At 42.2% G+C, this 18,560-nt stretch overlaps 1 long non-coding RNA gene across 2 annotated transcripts in view; it reads left to right on the top strand.

The window, feature by feature from the left end:
- Positions 1-18,560, top strand: part of LOC112828441 (uncharacterized) — a 48,568-nt gene that overhangs the window by 5,357 nt on the left and 24,651 nt on the right. Inside the window, exons 2-3 of one of the 2 annotated variants that reach the window (XR_012380543.1) lie at positions 3,771-4,173; positions 7,768-8,022. This is a non-coding gene — a long non-coding RNA (uncharacterized lncRNA). Of the gene's footprint in view, positions 1-3,770; positions 4,174-7,767; positions 8,023-18,560 lie in introns of those variants that run through there. The other variant, XR_012380544.1, reaches the window with a different exon arrangement.

An 18,560-nucleotide genomic window follows, 5' to 3' on the forward strand; every position in this document is an offset into this window, starting at 1 on the left:
CATAATTGGACAAGAACCGAGGTGTTCTGGCTTCTAGGCCAGTGGTGTCTATGCTGTTGTATGCAGGATGAATGATGAATTCCAGGAACATTTCTTGGTGGAGTGTTAGACCTACTGGTCATCTGAAAGTATCTAGAAGCAAGGCCTGAACTGATAAACTCAAGCAGAATCTGGATATCTGCCTTGAAAAATTCCTGCTCTTAGAAAAGCATGGACTACAAAGTGCTTCTCAAACTTTTCCACCAAAGTAGCCCTAAAGGGTAGGAAATTGTTGCTTTAAGAAGATATTATTTGATATCTTGTGGCTTTATATACACTTGACACACTTTTCCTATACCTCCAGGGATGTGCCCCCCACCCTCACCCCAGTTTGAGAAGCATAGAAAGAGATGACATAAGACAATTATTAACTGTGCTCTACCCAACTGAGCTAATAAATGCAGCTTAGTAGAATTTCAGCCATCCAGCCAGCCATAGCCAACTGTTTATGGAGAATCTGCAGTAATGTCTGCATTGTGCTAGGTAGGCACTATGATATGGCCCTTAAGGAATTTACATTCTACTGGGAAACTGACCTATGCAATGATTAGCAGATATCAGAAAACTGCTTATAACGAAGTGCTATGTTTTAAAATTTGGATTTAAGGGAAGTAAGGGCTGGAGCATTCATGGAAACCTTCCTGATAAAGCTGGGTTGGGCAGAATTTAAGAGATGCAGAAGAATCTAAAGATGGGGAAAGAGAGTGAAAGGTTGCTAGGTTGAACCCAACATAGAAAAAGGTGTAGAGAAGGAATAAATGATTGGACAGTTCTGTAAATTACATTAATTATTGATAACCCTTTCTCAATCTCTCTCTCTCTCTAATGCAGAAAACTAGGGAAAAACTCAAAAGTATGAAGGAGAAAAACAAAATATCATCTATAAACCTGGTGACCAATAACAATGAATTATCATTGTTACATTTTGATATGAACTGTTCTAGTCTTTAAGCAGAAAATTAGAATTTATATGGTGGTAGTTGGGGGTCACTGTGGATTTTGGAAAATGGACAGACCACTCTCAAAAAAAGTCAGGCTGGTGGTGTTTTGTAGGATTTAATGCAGTGTAGAGAGACTGAGGGACTGGAGTCAGAAACTCCAGCCTGGTAGGAGGCTACTATATACTCTAGCTCCTGCCTTTAAAAGGAATGAATGAAAAAACTAACTGACTGACTGACTAACTAACTAACTAACTAGTTGCCTTGATCAGTGCAGAGGCCTCTCTATCCCTGGAACAATTCAAGCGGAGGCTGGGTGACCACCTGTCAGGGATGCTGTGGAAGGGATTGCTATCCCTGGAGATTTAGTCCGTACAGTCTCTTTCAACCCCAAGTTCTAGGGCTTACGTTGTTAGCTGTGGGAATCCATGTTCAAATAGAGAATGATACTCTTTCTTATGATTGGACCACAACTGGTTTGCTCAGTAATGTTATTGGGTAACAAGATAAATGTTACTGGGTGTAGAAACCAACCATCTTTGCCACAGTGCTGGAACTGGTTCTTGTCTATGTTAGCCTTGCTATATCTCTTGCCATATTGTTTGAGAGCTACTCTTAGATGCGGAGGCTTTGAAGAGATATTTTTACTCCTACCCAATCTCTACCTTGCCTGAGTCCCAGCTTAGCTACCATCTTCTCTGAAAACATCTTGACTCTTCCAAGACTGAGGAAAAAGCCAGGCCTTTGTATTCCCAAGGGACTCTGTGCTGACCCACCATAGAGCCTGCCCACAGTAAGGAAATTACCTGTTTATTTCTCTCCCATGCTGGGCTGCAAGCTCTGAATGAGCAGGGGTGGTACAGTTCTCAGGAAATCCTTTGCCAATGAAGGAAGCCCCTTGGCTGTAAGGCCACACCTGGGAGGTTGTGGAGTCATTCTCCAAGCATGGAAGAGCATGGCGCCTTTCCTTGGAATTTACCTCCTTGTAAGCGGCTGAAGAAGCACTGGGTGCTTTCCTTCCTCAGGACTGCTTTGGGGTCTGCATTTCTGTCTCCTCACAATGAGCTGAAAATATAGCTGGGACTATGCACGAAAAGGGACACGAAAAGGGAAAAGAACATAATTAGAGATGACATGGGGTGAAGGTATGGCATGGCTAAAGGGATTAGCATGGGCAAAGAGACTTCCTTCTGAAATCAGATCAGGTATACACTTTTCCTAAAGCTGCTGTGACATTTATCGTAAGGAAGGGACCTTTCCACCCCTCCTCTGTGGCGGCCTTGGAAAACTTCCTTCTCACAACACCGGGTTCTGTTCCAGGGAAACAGAAAAGAAGAACCATAGCTTCCACCCTTCCCCACCTCCAGCGTTAGGCTTGTCCTTTGTCAAGTTCCTGATGCCTCAGCTGTCAGTGAGGGCTGGGCAGGAGAAAACGCTGCAGGCTCATTGAGAATTCTGGACACAGCGTTTAAACCCGGAACACGCTGGAGCTGAGTTCCTGTGAGAGTCCCACAGGTTCTGAGAGCCTGAGTTAAGACGAGAAAGGTCTCTGCTTACGAGTGAGCTTCTACTCCTCTGATGGAGTCACTAGGCAACAGTTTTCTGTGGCTGTAAAAACCATGTGGCTCTAAAAAAGATTATTTATTTCTATATATGGCCAGAAAAGAGCCCAATCATGGGCCGGCTTCCTGGTTGACCCTGTTCAGTTTTTCCAGACCTGCAGACTCCAGAGACTTCCAGGCTGGACATTGGTTTCTGTGGCCTGTGTGTAATTGGGCTCAGCATTGAAAAATCTGGTTCCCAGAGTGACTGCTGTTCTCGTTCCCAGTTGCCCTTGTCCCCCACCCCACTCCCCTGGCCTCTCCTCCCTCAGAATGCTGCTGCTAAAATGCAAATAATGAAGCTCTCACAGCTGCAGCCCTGCTAAAAATAGAAAGTTTGTTTATTTTTATGTTCGTGAAGCCCTTTTCCGGCTGTTGCTGTTGTTATGAGCATAACTCCCAGGCAGGAATGGGAAGGACTCTGTGTGCTGGTCACCAGCCAAATGAATTCTGTCCTGGGCTGGGGGCTCAGATCTCGAAACCTATTTGGGGGCCAGAGGATCTGGCGATCTGTTTTCTTTTTTGAGCCTCTCCTCTCTTAGCTGACACCTGCTCTACACAATTTGGGGTGTGGGTATCTTGGTTTTTAGATGATCTGCATGAATGTACTTCCCTCCTGTAGACAGTCTCCCCTTTAGTTATGATCTGCTCACAGGAGAGGTGTAGGCAGAGGAAAGGACACTGGGCTAAGAGGCAAAAAGTCTGGGTGACCTTGGGCAAATCTCCCCCTTTCTCACCCTCAGTTTTCTCATCTATAAAATGGGCATAACACTGTTAGCCTACAACTGAAGTACAGTAATGTATATGAAACAACTTTGAAAAGTTCAAAATATCTGCAAATGAATTGTTTTCTACTTTTGCTAAACAAACCTGGCCTCACCTCTGTCCCAAAGGTAGATATATTCCCGTTGCCTCAAAGGACTTTTGAGTGGCCCCTCCCAAAAGGAGGAGTGGAAGGGGGACAAGGAAACAGTACATGAGGAGGTATGTTTGGATCATACTTCTTTTGAGATCTGAACAAAACGAACTCCTGTTGAAATACCTGAGAGTTGATCTAGGCTAGAACAGAGACTCCTGTGTGAGGATTCGGGAAACCGAGGAAGGGGACTCCCACATTCTGTTAGCTTGCTGGAGGTTTTGGAGCCACGACTATCCTACTATGTGTCTCATCTCCCTTTTTTTTTTTTTAAAGATTTTATTTATTTGACATAGAGAGACACAGCGAGAGAGGAAACACAAGCAGGGGGAGCGGGAGAGGGAGAAGCAGGCTTCCCACGGAGCAGGGAGCATGATGCGGAGCTGAATCCCAGGACCCTGGGATCACGACCTGAGCCGAAGGCAGACGCTTAACCATCCGAGCCAGCCAGGCGCCCTTATCTCCCTTCTTATAATGTAGAACTGTTATTAATAGTTATCTTCCAAGCTAGAAGGGATCTCCACTTGCTTGACCACCTACATCACTTGGTTTATACCACACATGTGGAGCTTGTCACCTGATTTGCAGACAGTGTCCTGGAGTGACACTTTCTCCTCGAAGATCTAACAGCTGAAGGCAGGACTGTGTCGGATGCATCTTTGACTCATCTGGAGCCACTGTGAGTATTATATTTGCCTGTTTTCTTTTTTTTTTTTTTTGTGGAGAAGCCTGACATACTCAGGGTTGGTCCTAGAGCCTGGGTCACACTGGGCACCTCTATCCTACAGGCTTCTCTGTTGTAAGCAAGAAAGTAATGACTTTGGATGATTGAAGCAGAAAAAGAATTTATTTAAATTAAATTTTAATTTAGTTTTAAAATTAAATTAAAATTAAATTAAATTCTAATTAAAATTTACGGGCTCTGTGACTTGGATAAATCACTTCTTTTGGTTAGTCTTAAACTGAGTTTAGCATTTCTAGGAGTTCCTGGGTGGTTCAGTTGGTTAAGCATCTAGCTTCAGCTCAGGGTATGATCTCAGGGTCCTGGGAACCAGTCCCGCATCGGCTCCTTGCTCAGCAGGGAGCCTGCTTCTCCCTCTGTCTGCTACTCCCCCTGCTTGTGCTCTCTCTCTCTCTAACAAATAAATAAATAAAATCTTAAAAAAAAAAAACTGAGTTTAGCATTTCCGTAAGTTTTGAATGCAGATAACAAACCAGGTATCTGATCTGTGAATTTATTACTGTTAGAAATCATAGATATTTTTGGGCGCCTGGGTGGCTCAGTTGGTTAAGCGACTGCCTTCAGCTCAGGTCATGATCCTGGAGTCCCGGGATCGAGTCCCACATCGGGCTCCCTGCTCAGCAGGGAGTCTGCTTCTCCCTCTGACCCTCTTCCCTCTCGTGCTCTCTATCTCTCATTCTCTCTCTCTCAAATAAATAAATAAAAATCTTTAAAAAAAAAGAAATCATAGATTTTTTAAGTCAATTTCAGTTGTTGCAGACATTTCAAAATATTGTTTATGCTCATTACTACTTCTGGGTAAGAGCGGTTTATTAGACCTACCACTAGATTTATTTAATGTACTAATAAAAGAAACAGATATTATGCTATCATATATTTGTTTTTAAAAAATTTCTAATTATATTTCAGAATTGTTGGCTATTAGATTTTGTGCATTTAAAAACTTTCCTGGGGCACCTGGGTGGCTCAGTTGGTTACACTTCTGACTTCAGCTCAGGTCCTGAACTCAGGGTCTAGCCCTGAGGAGGCTGGTGGCTGCAGGGAGACTCAGCTCTACGCTCAGCAGGGAGTCTCTTTCTCCCTCTCCCTCTGCCCCTCCCCCTGCTGTGCTTTCTCTCTCTCTCTCTCAAATAAATAAATAAAATCTTTAAAAAACCAAAACGTTCTTCATATACTTCATAGGCTTTACCCGGCACACAAAAGGTTAAGAACTCCCTGACCTAAAGCATGTTAGCTAGCTCACGGCAGGATTGGCTACATAACTTGCAGGGTCCTGGCACCAAAAGAAAATACGAGGGCTTTTGGTCAAAATGTTAAGAATTAGAAGACGGACAGCAGAGCATTAAACCAAGCACGAGACCATGCTGAGCCTGGGGCCCTGTGTGACGACACAGGTTGCTGACCTGTGAATCCCAATTCATAGGCCCTGGCTTGTAGAATTTCCAGTAATGTCAAAGGGCCACCAGACTCAGGGGCTCTGCTGCCAGGGGAAATACCCAGATTGTGTGGGAGAACTGGTCTGGTGAGGACCCCGTGCTGCTCCTGCAGAGCCCAGATGCCGAGGCTTGTCCCTGTTCCACACATACACCCTGTCCCTGTGCCACAGTCAAAGCTGCAAACTGCCCCCAGGGCTGGTAATGTTGGTCTATCAGTAAACTGGATGGAGCTGTCTGCGTTGCCAGGACGGATTCTGGGTGACTTCTGCTCCTTCGTATGATTAGTTTCCAATTTAAAGTCTGGACTAGATGGAGATGATTGGTGGAGTCTAGTTCATGGTCATTCCTTTAGCCATGGGGAGGTTAGTAAGCAAATACCTATCATCGTTCACCTCCATAGACTAGCTCTGTCCACAGGGAGAGGGACTCCCCAAACATAGAAGGGGCTCAGTTGCTAACGTGGCTAAAGAGCATGAGAAATGTCCTTGATAATACCCGAATACCCAATGGGTAACTTGACCACTGGGTATGCTTCTGAATTCCCTCCAGGGGCTGGCAGGTGTGGTCACCTCTAGGTAGATGAGGCTATTGGGAAAGAATACACACTGAAACATTATAAATTTCTGGGACATTTGAATGGTTGCTAGCATAATAAGGCCAAATATTTGGAATAGAGATTATTGAAGAAATTCACAACCTATAGAGGTAGAACATAAAAGCTTGGGACTTTCACCACATCTTGATCCGCAAGGGCAGACAATGCCAGGAAGAATGGAGGGACTCTACACGGTCACACAATGTAGGGTCTAGTTAATTTAAGCGTTTCCTGGGTGGCTCAGTCGTTGGGCATCTGCCTTTGGCTCAGGTCATGATCCTGGGGTCCTGGGATCGAGCCCCGCATCGGGCTCCCTGCTCTGCAGGAAGCCTGCTTCTCCCTCTCCCACTCGCCCTGCTTGTGTTCCCTCTCTCCTGTCTCTCTCTCTGTCAAATAAATACATAAAATCTTAAAAAAAAAGTTTCCTGAAAACAAGAGACAGTGAGTCAACATGGATATACTTAAAGTTGAGTCAAGACAAGGGGAGCGAAGTTTGCTGTAGAAATGAGCCTCCATGTGACCTGGCTTGGTGATACTCTGTGGGGGCAAGGGCTGGGCCTCCAAGCCTCAGCTCATGGATCATTGTCTCCCTTCTCACTCTTACCAAAAAATCAATCGTTAAGTAAGGGATAGGCTGTCCTGTTTCTCTATCCCCACAGAGTGATGGGTGGGCTGTTCTTTAGAAAGTGGGACAAAGACAGAACTACTCCCAGAGGGCTGGGTAGGAGCTGCTCTCTAGAAGGACGGCTGAGGGAGAGACTGCAGCTCACTGTCCAGGTGCTCAGCCATCTGGCAGGTCCTCCAGAGGCCAGCAGCATAGGGAGCCCTGCTGACCAGGACAGAGGAGCCCTCCTTCCCCCCAGAGGAGGCTGACAGGCACTGCCTGTGGACTGTCCTGAGAAGGAGAAGGAGCAAAGGGAACTAAATGCCCCTCCCCCAACTCCTGACACGTGTCAAGGGCTCTGCATCCATTGTATTTTGTATTCCCCATAGGGACACTTGAGAGAGACCATTTTCTCCATTTTACAGACTGGAGAGCCCGAATCCTAGAGCAGCCCAGCTCTCTTTACCTTCCCAACGTATTACCTTGAGGGGAAAAGGAATTGGCCACCATCATTTGGTTGATCTCTAGTCAAAGGCTGGAGGTTTTGTCTTTTTAATATACTTTTCACTGGGGAAAGAGAATAATAATCCCTAGCCTTCCCACCCATCAAACAAAAGCTCTTCAGCAGAGAAATCTTGACTTACTATTATTAGTTATGGGTTTTTTTGCTATTTCAAAAATAAAGTTTTGAATAAACTCTGGAATAATTTTAGATTTACAGAAGGATCGCAAAGATAAATACCTTTCACTCAGTTTCTCCTAATGTGAACATCTGATGTGGTTGTGTTGCATTTGTCAAAACTAAGAAATTAGCCTGGATAGTGTACTATTCGTTGATCTCTGGAACCTTTGGATTTTACTACCAGTTTATCCACTAATGTCCTTGTTTGTTTTAGGACCCAATTTAGGATATCACACTGCTTTGGGGAAACCTTGAATTTTAAGAGAACTTTCAACGTGCCCCTGGAGGATTTGACCCAGGATGGAAATGGTTTTCTTTGTATTTTCCCTCATTTTTCCTGCCAAAGTGCCATGAACATTAAGTGTTCTTTAGAGTTTTGTGGCTTCCATGAACCCTTAGTTGCTTCCTTGGGATGTTAATGCCAGACAAGTTGAAGCAGTGTGAGGATTTCGGAATAAAGATGCTGCCAAGATGCAAAATATTGTGGTCTTTGATTGGAAATTTGGGATATCCAAGTCTGTTTCTTCCCCCCAAATTCTAAGTACTAAAACCCAGTTGCTTTTCGTACAGACTTCTACCTCACATCTTCCCACGAAGTTGCATAAGTTTGGGCTCAGAGTCTTGCTATGTCCTGAGGGGAAAAGACAGGAAACGTAGGTGAGGTATTGTGTGAAGTGAACTGTGCGATTGGTTTCCCCGGGGTTATTCTGTCCACTGTTCACAGCACCAGGCATGTGCTGGCAGGATTTCAAGTCATGGAGTGTCTTACTATATCTGGGTTTCTGCTTATTGATCGGGCATCCTTGCTAATATAGTTTGTTTTCTTTTGCAATGGAACTAAAAAGGGCATCATAGTGCGGTATTGTTGAGTCTACGACAGGTCCCTTTTTATCGTCTACTGGTCTGGGCTCCTGGTGCTTTTGGAACTCTGTAAAATTTCAGGAGCTGGGCAGCTGGTAGGGGTGAGGGGAGGCGGTGGAGTCCCTGTCATGGATATATGGAACTGAGATCCCACAGAATACAATGGGTATTATGAGGCTTTATGAAATAGATCTAGCATAATCGTAAGTGCTCAACTGATTATTTAGCTCCCAATCCCCAATCTTTAATCCACCATAATATAAAAATATGAGTATATTATACAGCTGTACATTTAACACTACCCATCTGCCCATAGCCCACCTAACTCTTGGGCTTATTTTTGGAATAGTGATAATCCCTAGTATTTGTTGAGCATTTACTATGGTTAGGCAGTCTGCCATGCCCTTTACATGTTTTTGTTTTGGGTAATTTTTCCACAACTCTATGAGGTAAGTACCATTATTATGTTCATGCTTTGGATGAGGAAAATTAAGTTAAGAAACTTAATTTTATCCAAAGTCCCATAGCTAGGAAGTAGCGAAGCCAGGACTCGACTCAGAGCTGTCTAACTCTGAATCCAGTATTCTCTTAACCTCCTTGCTGCACTGAGCCAGGGGCTATGGAGAGTTGTTAAATACACGTACATTTTCCCAGTCAATGACTCCATACTCCCCCTTTAAGCAAAGATTACTCAAGTTCTGGAAATCAATAATCTAAATCATTTACTGAATTTTTCCTACATGCAGAGCTCTGTACTTGATGCTCAAAGGAATAGAGAGATAAAAGAAAATTCACAAAGTATTGGAGTGGAAAAAGCCCAGGAGAACAGAATTCTCATCCCAGTGCTATCATTGATTGGTTTGGCCACATCATCCAACTTCTTTGGGCATCAAATAATTTATCTGTAAAGTGAGCAGGTGGGATGAGATAAACTTAAAGGTCCCTGCCTGTTCTTTGATTTTTGTCCCACCATCTTTGTGCCAGACATGCCATAGGATAATGCCGCTGTCATCCCTGCCACAAGGATCACGGAACAAAACCTTTGAACACATGACACAATTTGAGCACAACAGAGAGGTGGATTGTCTACCGTAGGCTGTAAGCTAGAGCTGGACATGTACTTAACTTGAATCTCTTATGTACTCAGCAGTGTTAGGCATAAAAGACATATGTCGTAACTTCTGCCCTTATTAAGGGTACAGGTTAGTTGGGAAAACAGGACATAAGCACTTGAAACAATGACTAATAGAAGACATTAGATAATTAAGTGCTAAATTATGCTGTGCAGTCACTGTATGCTGAGAGTAAAATGATAACAAGCAACATTTACTGAATTTGTAGGCATGTGCGAGATTTAAGGGATGGCAAAAAACCCTAAACAATCAAGATAAGTAATACTTTAATGCGATTTTTTTTAAATTGAAAAACGCAAAGATTTCATGATGAGCAAACTATCAAGATTTTAAATAAAGACAAGTTCAGTCGTATTGATTTTTCCTTCCATCTCAGGCTCAAGTATGACTCAGCAGAGCACTGTGTATTAGCTACCACATCTTATGCTTTACATTCACTGTCTTATTTAATCCCCACAATGACCCTGATTATTAGATTCCACTATTAGCATCGTTTTATGGATGAGGAAGCTGAGGCTTGGATTGCTCAAGTCACAGAAGTGGTTAAGGGGCAGAGATGGAACTTGAACTTGGGTCTCTGGCTTCATAATTCATGCTTTTAAACATTGCCTTATATGCCCTTACAAATATACAGACAGAGCTCCCTGCCCCCGTGGAAGGCTGTCCCCCCGTGTTGCTGAGCTAGGGGTGGGCTCTGCCTGGGGCAACTCTGTGTTCCTCCTGGAGGGGTGTTCAGTGCACCTGTGCTCCTCATGCCTGTTGCCTCCTGACTGGAACCCTTGGGGGGGCTGTTCTCTCCCAACCCTGTCAATTCCACGAGGCTGCACAGAGGGGGGCTCCACCTAATGCCAAAACTCCAGGGTACACTTCACACTCACTTCATCCATAAGTAGGAAATCCAATGTGCTGTTCATCCGAATTGTGCTTTCTGCCCGACCCCACAAAAAGAAGGCTCTGTGGTGTTTACCATATGTCACAGCAAAGGAAACCATGCTGAACGCAGAACCTGTCTCAGAAACATTTGTCATCTTAGGCCCCATCTGCAGCACTGAGCTCTGTTTCCGGGCAGGAAATGAAACCACAGTGGGCAAGGTAAATCTTCAGCTTCAACTTGCCAATATGGGAGGGGTCATCATCGTCTTGACGCTTTACATCTAGCACACATTTGTCCGGGGTCGGGGGCAAAGACACTGCCCAGATGGGCCCACGGGGGCGTTTCAACTGAACTGTGCTGTTTGGGCCAAGAATCCACCCACGTGCCTTGGGGGCCTGGGGTTAAATCTCTGCTGCCCAAGATAATTGGTTGTGAGTACGGATAGAGGCTTGGGATAACTAGATGTGGGATAAAAAGAAAGAATTACGAACTGTCAGCACGGGAACTGATTTGGAGGTTATCTGGTCCAGGTCTTCATTTTACAGGAGAGGAGTTAGAAGCCCAGAGAAATTATGTGACCTTAGGAAAGGTCACATAAGCATTTTTCTGGCAGGCATGAGACATGAAATTGGGTAGATGACATTTTGAAGTGGCAATTTTAATGTAACCATAGGGCCATTTCGAAGATGCCTAAAAAGCACTGTTTTCAAAACACACAACAACACACACTTTCACTTTATTCATTGACCTCACCTTATCCCCTTATCTCAGGTTCAGTGGGAAAACATACTGAGATCATTTAGTGATTCCCGCGGTGGAGGCCCGTGGGCAGCATTATCGGTTATTTCTGTAGCATAAATAAGATGATCTGTAGTAGCACAAAAGCCTTGGGTGTTGTGGGTCTTGCCATAAACTGGCATGTCTTGTCTTTGTTTTTAGTTATTTTATTTTTTTTTGTTTTTATTGTTTATTGCAATGAAAATTTTTCTATTTTCATACCGTAGAATCAAGGACCTATGGCTTAGGTTTCATAATGTATATGGTTGATGACATTTACTACTCATAGTCCTATCATATTTCTGACCATTGTGAAATATTTCTTTCTCCAGGATGTTGAGTTATTTTGTCAGGTCACTGAGATGCCCACACTGGGAAGTTGTGTCTCTTTATCCTTCAGTCTTCTCTCTTCCTAACCTTCCCTAGGACCTTCCTAATTGTGGGCGGCTGGTCTTGTATAAATTCAAGAACCTATGAGGAGCAAGGCATCAATGTCTAAGGGCCATTTAATGACCTATAACCAAGAACAAGTACAGATATTCAATTTAAAAATATTAGGTGAACTGGGCACCTGGGTAGCTCAGTCAGTTAGGTGTCCAACTTTTGATTTCAGCTCAGGTCATGAACTCAGGGTTGTGAGATGGAGTCCTGCATTGGACTCCGCACTGGGTGTGGAGACTGCTTGCGATTCTCTCTCTCCCTCCCCTTCTGCCCCTCCCCCACCCTCTAAAAATAAATAAATAAGTAAGTGTGTGTGTGTGTGTGTGTGTGTGTGTGTGTGTGTGTGTGTGTGTGTATTAGGTGGACCTGTTGAGTTCATGGACTAGGGAATGTAAGTTCACGGTATGTACATCAACAAAATGGGAATAATTATTTGTTGCCAATTTCACAAAGATAAGGTATCTTATAACGTGAGGTATTATATATACATACATTATGTATGGCTTATCAATGACCCAGTTCTTATGGAACTACCCCGAGTTTCCTGATTTTAGCCCTTTATTTGGACTTTGAGCCTTTGTCTAAGAGATCCCCCTACCTGGACTGCCCTTACCTTCTCTTGGCATGGCAAACATTTTATCTTTTAAGGTCCAGCTCAATTGTTACTGCCTCTGAGAAATACTTCCTTAATCCTTCAGCTTAAATGGTCCACTCCTTTCTTTGTGCTATCATATGTTCTTGGACATACCTCAAGGATAACTGGTCACACTTTACTTGAAATTAGTTATTTCTATGTCTACCTCTCTTCTTCTTCTTTTTTTTAAAGATTTTATTTATTTGACAGAGAGAGACACAGCGAGAGAGGGAACACAAGCAGGAGTGGGAGAGGGAGAAGCAGGCTTCCCACCGAGCAGGGAGCCCGATGCAGGACTCGATCCCAGGACCCTGGGACCGTGACCTGAGCTGAAGGCAGATGCTTAATGTGAGCCACCCAGGTGCCCCATCTACCTCTCTTCTTGAGGACAGGGATTGTGATCCATCCATTTGGTGTTCCTGAACCCAGCATGGTACTTGGCACATAATAAAGCCCAGTAAATATTGGTTATGTAAACCCTGTCTTCCGAGGTGATGACACTCTCGAAAGTGTTCTAGCAGGTGCTTCAGTCAAGGTACGTAGGATAACTGGGTCTCCTGCTCCTTGGGTCATGTAGAAAGACATGACAATGGGTATCATAAATACATATGCCCCTTGATACCTGGAGTACTTCTGCTTCCTATTTTGCCAGTAAGATACTGGCATTTTGGGTACTGTGCCCGTAGGCATTCATATAAACTTGAGGCTGTAAAAGAAAACCTGATTTTTTTTCCCAGATGATTTCCAGTCTCCTTTACTATTGCTTTTAAGAAATAAAATACTTATTGAGGTATAATCACTATCCTATGCTGATTCCAAATTACCTTTTTATGCTGTTACCTCCTCCCATCTCTGTGATTTTATGCTCTCTGACAATACATTTGTCAGTCAATAAGTATTTATTGAGAGCTCTGCGGGGTATCTAGCATTTTTAACACACATAATAGTTTCCTTAAGTATTCTCCTGGTGTTATAACTTTGGCTTCTAATATAGTCTAAATGAGAAAAATATTTCACTTGAAGGTGTTGGGAAGTTCATAATCTTGAGATTGGTGCTTCTGATGGAGAAAGAGACAGTCATAATTTATTGGCCTATTATGTGTCAGGAATTAGGCTCCACAGTCTACGTACATTATCTTATTTGATCCCACATGTGTTCCACGTGTAGGTGGTCTGATACCGCACTTTATGGCTAAGGAAACAGAATCAGAGAGGGCAGGCAGCTGTAACTGGCAGAGGGTCAATCCAGGGCTTGGATTCAGGCCTGTCTGGGCTAAAGCCCACACTGTTTCCTATGCATTATTTTCTTATTTCATTAAATTACCCTAAAGGAAAACATTTGGAATGGTAACAATTGTAAATTCCTCAAGGCTGAGACTGTGCATAAAACTGAAATGTGCTTTTTGATGGTTTTGACACGTCTTTGTGTCCCTTTTTTCCCTATACGTGAAAAATAGGACTCAAACTGGGGTTCCTCCCTAAGCAGCTGGAAATGATGTGATGATTTCTCACCCTCCCTCCTTCCACATCAGTTCCAAAGGACAATTCACAAGACTTAACCCCAAACTCAAAAGCTGCACAGTGATGTTCCTGATTCCAACCACATAGTCATTCTTTTTTGTTTGTGCTTTTTATATGATTTTCATGTATCTTTCTGTTCTCTCTCTCTCTGTAATTCATCCTGGAACAAAGTAAAACAAAAAACCAAAAATCTACACTGTGTAATTTACAAGACATTTCAAGGTCATTCATTCATTTCTTCATTCAATCAATTGAACAATTTGTTTACCAATCAATTTTGAGCTCTTTGATGTGTCTAAAGTGTGTTTGAAAAATCCCCATCCTTGAGGAACTCTTAGGTGAGCATCTACACAGTTGACTACAAGATCTACTACTATTATTCCACATTAGTCTGAAGTCTAGAGGACTTGAGAAGAATAAGAAATGAATTTTATTGGGGGAAAGATGAGAAAACGGGAGAGTAAGGAAATGAACAGAATAGGGGAGTCAGGTGAGCTAGGTATTCAGCCATTCATTCCATAAACATGAGCTTGACCATCTCCTATGTGTCAGGCACTATTTGAGGCACTAAAAATGCAAAGGTGGTTATCCCCAAGGAGCTCACAGACTAGAAGAGGGAAAAAGACATGTAAGCAACTGAGAGTTAGATACCAAGACAGATGCACAAATTACAGTGTGACTGGAGAGGGAGGGCAAATTCTCTCTGGCATGGGCTTAAGGAAGGAAGAAGCAAGAATTCCTGGAGGAGGTGGATTTAGCTGAATCTTGAAGGATATAAAGTACTGATGTTTTGAAAGCTATGAAGGTGTTCGGGGGGGGGTGCAGAGTAAGCAAAAAAACACGAAACAGCAAGGCACATTAAGGAAGTTCAAGCAGGCAAGGGTTGGAGAGAGGAGTGGGGGCAGGTGGGCAGCAGTAGAGGATGAGTCCCGGTTGATGGTCAAGGGTTGATGGAACAAAAATGGCCTTGAATGCCGCATTAAGGAGTTCTTATCCTATAGACCTTGGAAAGCCATGGAAACATTTTTAAAGGAAAGATGACATTTGAGTGTGTTTTTATCTAAGTTATCAATGAAAGTAAATGTTTAAAAGTGAAAATTTAATACTAGTTTTCATATATGCTACTGGAAAAGTTTTTTTTATTATGTTATGTTAGTCATCATACATTACATTATTTACTTTTTTCAAATTTTTATTTTATTTTTATTTTTTATTTAATTTTTTATTGTTATATACATTACATCATTAGTTTTTGATGTAGTGTTCCATGATTCATTGTTTGTGTATAACACCCAGTGCTCCATGCAGACTGTGCCCTCTTTAATACCCATCACCAGGCTAACCCATCCTCCCACCCCCTTCCCCTCTAGAACCCTCAGTTTGTTTCTCAGAGTCCATAGTCTCTCATGGTTCATCTCCCCCTCTGACTCCCCCCCTTCATTTTTCCCTTTCTACGACCTTCTTTTTTTTAATATATAATGTATTATTTTTTTCAGAGGAACAGGTCTTTGATTCATCAATCCTACACAATTCACAGCACTCACCATAGCACATCACCCAGCCACCCCATCCCTCCCACCCCCCACCACTCCAGCAACCCTCAGTTTGTTTCCTGAGATTAAGAGTCTCTTATAGTTTGTCTCCCTCTCTGGTTTCATCTTGTTTCATTTTGGAAAAGTTTTTTTCTTTAAGCATTTATAATTACATAATAAATTTAAAAGAAAAAAACAAATTGCAAATAATGAATGTAGTTTTTAACATTTTTAAAAGATTTTATTTATTCATTTACTTTAGAGAGAGTGTATGAGTGCGAGGAGAAGCAGAGGGAGAGGGAGAGAGAGACCCTCAAGCAGACTCCACCCTGAGTGTGGAGCCTGACACGAGGCTCCACCTCATGACCCTAGGATCATGACTTGAGCCAAAATTAAGAGTCAGATGCTTAACCGACTGAGCCACCCAGGTACCCCTGAATGTAATTCTTTAATTAAATTTTTTTGAGATAATTTTAGATTCACATGCAATTATAAAAAATAATATAGAGACATCCCATGTACCCTTTACCCAGTTTCCTCCAATGGTACTATCTTATAAGACTATGGTACAATTTCACAACCAGGATATTAACATTGATACAGTTAAAATAAAGAACATTTCCATCACCACAAGAATCCCTCATGTTGACCTTTAATAACCATATACTTCTCCCCCATTCACTCCTTAATCTCTGGAAATTTATTATTTTTTTCCTTTTTTGGATGGTGCTTTGGATGTCTAGTCTAAGAATTCTTTGCCTAACACTAGATCCAGTTAAAAAAATGGGCAGAGGACCTAAATAGACATTTTTCCAAAGAAGTCATTGAGATGGTCAACAGATACATGAAAAGATGCTCAACATCACTAATCCTCAGGGAAATGTAAATCAAAACTTCAGTGAGATTATCACCTCACTCCAGTCATGATGACTAATGTTAAAAAGATAAGAAGTAACAAGTGTTGGCCAGGAGAAAAAGGAACATTAGTGCACTGTGGGTGGGAATGCAAATTAGTGCAACCACTGTGGAAAACAGTATGGAAATTCCTCAAAACATTAAAAATAGAAATACCATATGATCCAGTAATTCCACTACTGGGTATTTACCCAAAGAAAACAAAAACAGTAATTTGAAGAGACATACATGCACCCTATGTTTATTGCAACATTATTTACAACAGCCAAACTATGGAAGCAACCCAAGTGTCCATGGATAGATGAATGGATAAAGAAGATGCGTTATATATATATATATATATATATATATATATATATATATACACACAGTGGAATATTACACAGCTCTAAAAAGAAAAAAAAGAATGAGATCTTGCCATTTGCAACAACATGGATGGACCTAGAAGGTGTGAACTGAGTGAAGTAAGTCAGATGGAGAAAGATGAATTGATCATCTACATTTAGTATGGTTATTTATAGGTTGAAGTCTTTTTTGTTTTCTCACTCTTCTCTCTTTTTTTTTTTTGTTTGCTTTTCTGTTTTCTTTTTCCTGCCTTCCTGTGGGTTATGTGAATGTATTTTAGAATTCCATTTTGATTTTATTTCATTTTGGACATCTTCTCTTTTTATATACTTTTATATTTTTATTTATTTTATGCATGTTTGTAATTGCTCACTGCAGCACCTTATCATGGCTGTGCCTTAAAGTCTTTGTCGGGTAGCTCTACCAGCTCTTTCATCTGAATGTTGGCTTTATTATTTGTCTTTTAGCAGTTTGAGATCTTCCTGGTTGTTGATATGATAAATGATTTTCAATTGAAACTTGAACACTTTCTTGTTATGTTCTGAGATTCTAGATTTTATTTAAACCTGTTCTTGCTGGCTTTTTGGGGGAGTCATCACATCATGACTATAAGGTGGAGGTAGAAGTCTAGCTTCCCCACCTATCCTTTGTGGACAATTGATCTCCGAGGGGTCTACTCTTTGTTACTACCAGGTGGAGGTGGGAGTTCCAGCCTCTACAGACTCTACAGTTAGGGTGGATTTGTTACTACTGGATGCTGGTGAAAGTCCTGACTCTTCACTAGGGCTCCTTCCAGAGGGGAAGGAGAAAGTCTTCTTGTTTCTGTTGGAGGGGAGCGGAAGTCCAGGCTCTCAGCGTGAACTCTATGGACACCATGGGGTGGGGGGAGTTCATTACTGGCCACTGAGGGTGAGAGTCCAGGCACCATACTTGACTTTCTCTGACACCACCCAGTGTGTTGGGGGCACCTCATTATGGTCTTGTGAAGGGAAAGTCTAGGCTCCCACTTGGAATTTTCTGGCATGGATGGGGCCACAGATATTTTTAGAGTTTGGTTGGGTTAGAGTGGTGATAGTCTAACAAGTTTCCAGTCTGCTAGGCTGTTCCTTTCCTATTCCTTTGGTGACAGAGAGGTGGTTTTTGTTGGGACTTGCTTTGTCTGCCTGTTGGTGCTTCTGAGTTGCTGGGTTGTTTAGCTCCAAGGCTGGAATTTATGAGGCAAAAAGAAAATCCAAGGCACTGACCACTGTCATTCCTTGGGTTCTGATATCTCTAGCCAGTCTGCCTTCTCGTTGCCTTTCAGAGTCTTCTGATCTTTATTTTACGTATAATATTTAGGGTTTTAGCTGTACATAACAGAAAGAATGGGCATGTCAAAGTATGTCTACTCCAGGTTCCCTGAAGAAATATCAAATGTAAATATTTTCAATAAAGTTGAATTTTAATTGGAATTTTTTTGAAATGTAATTAAATATTTAAAAGTATTTTTACCAAAATAAAACAATGTATAGCTTTAACATTCAATATTCTTTTAGTTACCAGTAAAAATATTGGTTTCATGCTTCACTCATACACACAAATTTAAGGGTAATATGATTTGTTTAATATTGCAAAATGTTCCTCAGCTGCTACCTGCATCTGTTGCCAATACTGTGATCATTTGTGAATACATCTGGAACCTCAGATTAGAATACAAAGAGAAGGAAGATAAGAGACACCCTGTACTTACTAGGAAACAATCATTGGGTATGCAAGAAGTATTGCGTTTATACCACGAGGAAGGATCTGACAGGTTAATTTGTCTCTTCTCTTACACCTAAATGCCTCTGTTCCTCAACTTCTCCCCCTGGCTCAATGTCTGCAGGATGAAACCCACAAACCTTCATGGCATTCAGATGCAGCTGCCTTTTGTTTAGAGGACAGGGGCAAGAGATGTGAAATATTTCCCTGGGGCTGAAGGGTGAGTAGATGTTT

Source organism: Callorhinus ursinus, unplaced genomic scaffold, assembly GCF_003265705.2.
Source record: "Callorhinus ursinus isolate GAN/ISIS: 27379988/994484 unplaced genomic scaffold, GSC_fseal_2.0 scaffold13, whole genome shotgun sequence".
NCBI classification, from domain to species: domain Eukaryota; kingdom Metazoa; phylum Chordata; class Mammalia; order Carnivora; family Otariidae; genus Callorhinus; species Callorhinus ursinus.